The 6,782-nt window shown below is 38.6% G+C and overlaps 1 non-coding gene across 1 annotated transcript; it reads left to right on the top strand.

Annotated features, from left to right (window-relative positions):
- Positions 1–4,136: 4,136 nt before the first annotated feature.
- LOC141422796 (U6 spliceosomal RNA) lies at positions 4,137–4,243 on the top strand. The gene has a single exon (XR_012447520.1). It is a non-coding gene; the product is annotated as a U6 spliceosomal RNA (small nuclear RNA).
- Positions 4,244–6,782: the final 2,539 nt, after the last annotated feature.

The following is a 6,782-nucleotide window of genomic DNA, read 5'->3' as shown; positions in this document are numbered from 1 at the left end:
TCGTCATTGTCATTAGCCCCACTTTGGGCAAATCACAAGGGAAGAAGTAAGCATGAAATGAGCCCCAGAGGACAATGGGAAGGCTGTGGCTCCAGTTGCTTGGTAATTTCCTAAAGTTCCAGATTCAGTAACTTAAGTGGAAGATGAACCAAACCTAATTTTTAAAAAAAGCTTCACACAGAGGTAAGAGGGACAAAAGAAGGAAGGAATTATGATAGAAGCCAGATATCCATGAAATTATCTTCTGGAGAACGCTGGCTTTAGAATCATGGAAATGTTTCACAGGATTAAAATAAAACTTTGAAAACTAAAAATGAAACTAACAAACCATCTGCGGATTGAATAGGTAGCTTAACCAACAAGAAAAGAGCTATTTCAAGGTATTTAATTAAATTAAATTAATTTATTAATATTTGAAGTACCAGGGTTTGAACTCAGGGCATACACCTTGAGCCACTCCACCAGCCCTTTTCTGTGATGGGTTTTTTCAAGAAGGGTCTCGAGAAGTATTTGCCCAGGGTTGGCTTCAAACTGCGATCTTCCTGATCTCTGCCTTCTGAGTAGCTAGGATTGCAGGCATGAGCCACCAGTGCCTGGTTCAAGGTATTTTAAAACATAATTTGACTAAGGTGTAGCCTAAGACAAAAACACCTGCACACAAAAAAAAAAATGAAATTTTTTTTACAGTAGTGGGAGTTCAATCCAGGGTCTCAAGCGTGCTAGGCAAGCTCTACCATTAAGCTAAATCGCCAGCATTTTTTTAAACTATATTCTGAGGCAGACACTCACTGTTTCTCAGGCTGACCTTGAACTTGTGATCCTCCTGCCTTACCCTCCCAAGTAGCTGAGATTACAGGAGTCTCCACCACATCTAGCTCAAACATATTTTTTTCAGTAGTCATATTGTTAGTAATACCATTAGAAGCCAAGATTTTCAACATAAAGAAGTTATAAATATAAAATCAGAAAGTAAAAGCTATGCCCTCATCTTGATGAATAATAGCTGCAACGGATTGGAACACATTAAAGCCAGTGAGTTTATAAGGAGGCTAAATAGGCAAAAAAGTATTGATCTCCTGTGGGAAATGCTAGGGAATCAACTCATCTTTCTGAAAAAAAAATCAAGCATTTACTTTGCTTTTGCTGTACAGATTATATCTCAGAACCATCAAATTGTTGATTCGAGGAAGTTTCTATTGATAGACTTAAGTGAATAAATGTAGAAGGAATGATTGGATATAAATGATGATCCCCAATGACGACTAACCCTACAGAGCCAACTACACATTTTGCACCCTCTAGTGGAAGCTCACTATTTATGAAACATTCTTGAAATACAATGAAATTAATCCAATGCAGTCGCCATCAGCCACATGTGTCTGTTTCAATTTCCAGTAACTTCTATGTGCTGTCTTATATGGTAGGCAGTGGCCACATATGACTATTTAAATTTAATTAAAAGAAAACAAAAATAATCCATTTCTTCAGTCATACTAATACACTGGTCACATGTGCAAATATAGAACATTTCCAGACCACAGAAACATCTATTGAACAGGGCTGAAAAGCCAGCTTTCAGTGTACAGAAAGCACAGCTATAATCCGGATGATATGAGGAGTCAATTACCAATGCCAGGATATGGGAGACTCTAAAGGACAAATGTCACCATACTGTCAACAAATTATAAGGGAGAAAGAGAGAGGGGGGAAAAAGAACCTATAGATTAAAAGGAAAAACTTCAACTAAAGGCGAAGTGTGGACCTTATTTGGATCTTGATTTAAAGCTGAAACACTAATGAGGCAAATTGGGGATATTTGAGTACTTACTGAATATTTGGTGATGTTAAGGAAATAATTATTTTAATGATATTATGATTATGCTTAATAAAAGATTCTGTATACTTTAGGGATTGTTGTAGGTTGGATGAGAAGTATCCCCCAAAAGACTCACATATAGAAGGCTTTGTCCTCAGCTGGTGAATCCAATCATTGACAGGTTATTGAATCATGAGGCTCTGACTTAATCAATGGATTAATCCATGGATGGATTCATAATATGAATTGGGAGGTTGGGGAAACTAGGAGGTGGGGCCTGGTTGGAGTGTGTCACTTGGGGCATATCTTTGAAGGGTATATTTTGGCCCTGGCCACACTTTCCTGTCTCTCTTTCCTGTTCCTGGCTGCCAGGAGGTGGGCAACAGCCACCAAGTACTCTTGCTACCATACTATTCTGCCGTAGGACCCAAAGCATCGAATCCACCTGAGCTTGAACTGAACTCTGAAGATTCAGAGCCAAAGGAAGTCTTTCCTCTTTTAAGTTGATTCTCTTAAGTTTTTGTTTTTTTTTTATCATAGTGCTGGAAAAGCTAATACAGGAAAATATATCCTGAAATATTTACAGAAGGAATGATTTGATGTTATTTAGGCTTAAAGTAATCTAGTAGGAAAAGCAATAGATTAAGCATCAATGGTATAAGATTTGCATACTGTTGATAACTCATAAAGTTGAAAATTCCATTAAACTACTCTCTCTGTATTTTGTATATGCTTGACGTTTTCTATAAAGGTTTTTTAATGGTTTATTTTTAGAATCATAAGTTAGATCTGAAACCTATATTCTGCTGTTAGGTATTTTTTATTCCCTATGTCAGCATGTTTGAAGCCCAGAAATGGTGGGGCGGGCAGGCATGGAACGAGCTGGCATGTCTGGGAGACTGCTCTGTATGTTTCTGTCAATTACTACCTTGTTAGCTAGAAATTTCAATTGCATTGAATAAATTCAATTCAATAAACTTTCAGTGTATTTAATAAATATCTAGCCAGGCAGATGAATAACTGAAAATATTCAGTCCTTTGAGCACTTTAATGTGCAGTACATGGTAAGAGACAGGGGGTGTGCATTTGTGTGTGTCTCTACTTTTTCTTATAAAGCCATAAAGATCCAATCATGGAGGCTCTACCCAAATGAACTTATCTAAAAGAAACCACTTCCCTAAGGGTCCACCCCCAAACACCACTATCAGATTAAGTTTCCACTCTCAGTACCATTAACCTATGACTTTGGAAATTAAACTCAGGGGGACATAAACTTGGGGGTGGGAGAAGACACACCATATCCAAACTGTAGTACCTACCACCTCATTTTTGCCGGTATCCTCAACATCACACCCACCCAAACGTACTCTTTTTTGTGATCATTGCCATGGGTTGAAGGTTTGTGTCCCCTCTAGAATCCATGTTGAAACTTAATCACCAATGTGATAGAGAGTGTTAAGACTTAGGGCCTTTAGGAGGTGATTAAGCCATGAGAGTGGAGCCTTCAAGAATGGGATTAGTGACCTTATAAAGGTGTCGGAAGTAGTTGTGTCACTTTGACCTTCCATCTCTTTTGCCAGCTGAGTACACCTAGATAGTGTCTGTTGAAGAAGAGGACCTTGCCAGACACCAAACCTGTTGATGCCTTGATCTTAAACTTCCCACTCTTCACAACAAATTTCTGTTGTTTATAAGTTGCCCAATATCAAGCAACTTTGTTACAGCAGCACAAGTAGACAAAGATATGAATATTTATATACAGCAAAATACTTAAAACACTGGTTTGGAATTTTTCCTTTGTTCCCTATTAATGATGAAGATACCAATGAAGAGAGAAATAGAAGAAAGATGTAGAAAATGATAAAATTTTGGGGATTTTAAAACCCTGATTTATGGAATGATTACAACTGTGTAAAGTGAACAACTACAAATTTAGGATAGAAAGAGCCTGGAATATGGAAACCAGATGACTTTTTAATGGGGTGGGATTTTTAAATGCTAAGTTTTAGATCATTTTATTGTGTTAATAAGTAAAGGAAACTTTCTAAAGCATACAGTAATTTGGACTTACAATGGAAAGATTTGGTGAGGTGCAGTACTGGGTTTTGAACTTGGGGCCTTATGCTTGCTAGGCAGGCACCGTACCACTTGAGCCACCCTGCCAGCCCAGAAAGATTGTTTTTAAAGGTTTAAAAGATTGAAAAGGGAAAATGGAAGAACAGGATCCAAATAATCTTTAAATCTTGGTCAATTCTAAGTCATCAATTCTCTTTTACTGGGAAGAAATAATAAGAAACCTGATATTTAAAAATCACATTAAGTGCTCACTTTGGCAGCACAGATACTAAAATTGGAATGATATAGAGAAGATTAGCATGCACCCTGCTCAAGGATGACACACAAATTCATGAAGCATTCCACATTTTAAAAAAAAAATCACATTAAAACAAAAGTTACACAATCTCTTTCACTTAGCCTTTGGGTAATTCATTTTGTTAAATGGGTGTACAGAAAGGAGACATACTTCCTCAAACAGAACCACTTACAGGTCTAATTGGAGGTCAAATTCTCTTTTGCTGAGGCCGGTTTTTGTCTGCTGAATACAGTCCTTGCCGATTCTTTCCCTCTTGTCCTCTGTCTGGATTATTTGCCTACTCTGAGAAATGAAAAGATCTCATGGTTTGTGAAGCAGGAGTTGTTATTCTATGCCTGTGTATAATGTTGGCTTTTTTTTTTCCCTAAGAAAGAAATAACAAGAATATATAAAAGGTTTTGATGAATAGAACCCTGTACTTTTAGGAGAAAATGGAAGGAAGAGTTTGGGGTTTTGGGGCCGCCTGTTGCTCCTGCCTGAAAGCCTCCCACAGACTTGACTTTGTTCTGGTGCATGCTTGGTGCCAGGATTTACATGACCATGGTGGGGGAAACAACTGGATTTAGCATAAGTGAGAATAACTGTTTTTCCCCTGGGGAGAGACAAAAAGGATAAGTGCATACAGCGTGGAGACAATACTATCAGGAGTTATATTCCTGTTCAGCTCTTTGATTCACTCTGAATCCTGGATTCTGTTGCAAATAATAAAAGCAAGAAGACAGTTGGCCTAGAGCCAAGGCCTGGGATTAACGAAGAGACTACATTTTGCCCTTGGTATCCACAGATTCCGCATCCATGGATTCAAGCAATCAGAGACTGAAAAGGTTAAAACATTTGTGCCTTTACTGAGTATGTAAATCTTGCATAATTCCCTATACAATGCCAATAACAGCTATTTGTATAGCACTTACATTGAGTCAGGTATTCTAAGTAATCTAGGATAATGTAAGCATGCAGGAGGATGTGCACAGATTATATGGAAATCTTTGGATTCTGGGCTCTGTGAGGAGTCCTGGAACCAATATCCCATGGATACAGAGGGAAGACTGGATTTGTTTGGAGCTAAACATGTTATTAGTGATGGCTCTATACATTATAGCCATTTGGACTAACATTTTTTTTTTTTTTTTGGTAAATTGATGTTGCCACTAAAGCATACATTAATAACAACTTAAAGTTCCTGCCAGCATTTCTGCCTAGGAACACAGGTGGCATTTGTGTGCACCTGTTGCCGCTTTCCTGCCTGTTCTCAGTCTGCACTGTGCCCTCTGGGCTTGGCTTGTGTGCATGTGGGTTTTAGTTGTTGTTTTGGTTTTTGGTGATATTGATGTTTGAACACACGCAGGGCCTTACTTGCTAGGCAGGCACTGGGTTTGGTTTGGACTGATTCCCTTAATACCCTGTATCCTTTTCTCTCCCTTAGTTCAAATTACAAGGTAACTTTTACTCTAATACTCGAAAGCCAAGTAATGGTTTTTTTTCTTTTCATTCTTCTCTCAAATATTCCCTTTTTCTTTTTTTTTCATAAAATACACTGTTTGGTTGCAAGACCTCTGTAGGGTCCATAGCCCGGCCGTGCTGAGATGCTGGGATGGGTTGCCTAGAGATTGCAGAAAATACTTGGAGGTGGAATGTGAGACCCAGGTTTACCGAAACTTACAACAGAGAGGGCGCATGAGGAACAAGTACAGATCCAACCACCCTGCTGGCTGCACTAGTAGCACTTGGCTGCTCTTCGGGCACCTGCTTACTGTTATGTTAGACTACGGAGCAGTGATACCATTCCCTTGCTATGTCTCTTGCATGACAGCATTCCAACCACCAGCCGACTTAGGTATGCGCAGAAAAACACACACAGATGGCATTAGTGTGAGGAGGTCCCAGTGTACACATGAGCAGTTAATGTTTTTTCAGATAGAGTTTATTGGAGCATTCTGGTCTCAGCCCACCTCCATTGTCCTTTTTTACTTGGTGGTAACCTTGGGAACAGAAAGGGGCATTTCAGGGACATGGCTGATGATGTCCTGTTTTTCTCGGAGATCATAAACCTCATTTTGAAACAAATTTATTTTTAATTGACACATAATATCTATAGATATTTATAGGGTACAGTGTGAAATTTCAACATATGTTTACATGGAGTAGAGAATAGAGGAGTGTTACGAACAATCACCATGCATCGATTAAAGACAAATAAAAATGGGTCACTACGAGAAGCTGGGGGAAGGTATCGGGGAGAAGGGAGCAGTTGGCCAGTGGATTCTAAGTTACAGTCACACTGGAGGCATAAGTGCTGGTGTTCTCCTGCACAGGAGGGTGGATATAGTTAACAATAATGTACTATATATTTTAAAACAGCAACACCTCATTTTGAACTCAGACAGACCTGGGTTAGAATCTCTGCATGCTACCTATCTGTATGATCCTAGGAAAATTACTTAATTTTCCATCACTTGACTTGCCTTACTGATAAAATGAATAATACTAGTACACATCTCACTGGGTATTGTGATAATTAATGAAATAATACCTAAAAAGCATTTTGTGTTGCACCTAGTAATTGTAAGTACTCAACAAAATATTATCTTGATC

This window comes from Castor canadensis, chromosome 4 (genome assembly GCF_047511655.1).
Source record: "Castor canadensis chromosome 4, mCasCan1.hap1v2, whole genome shotgun sequence".
Lineage (NCBI taxonomy): Eukaryota > Metazoa > Chordata > Mammalia > Rodentia > Castoridae > Castor > Castor canadensis.
The sequence above is the reverse complement of the archived record's forward strand: the minus strand, read 5'-3'. Positions and strand labels throughout refer to the sequence as shown.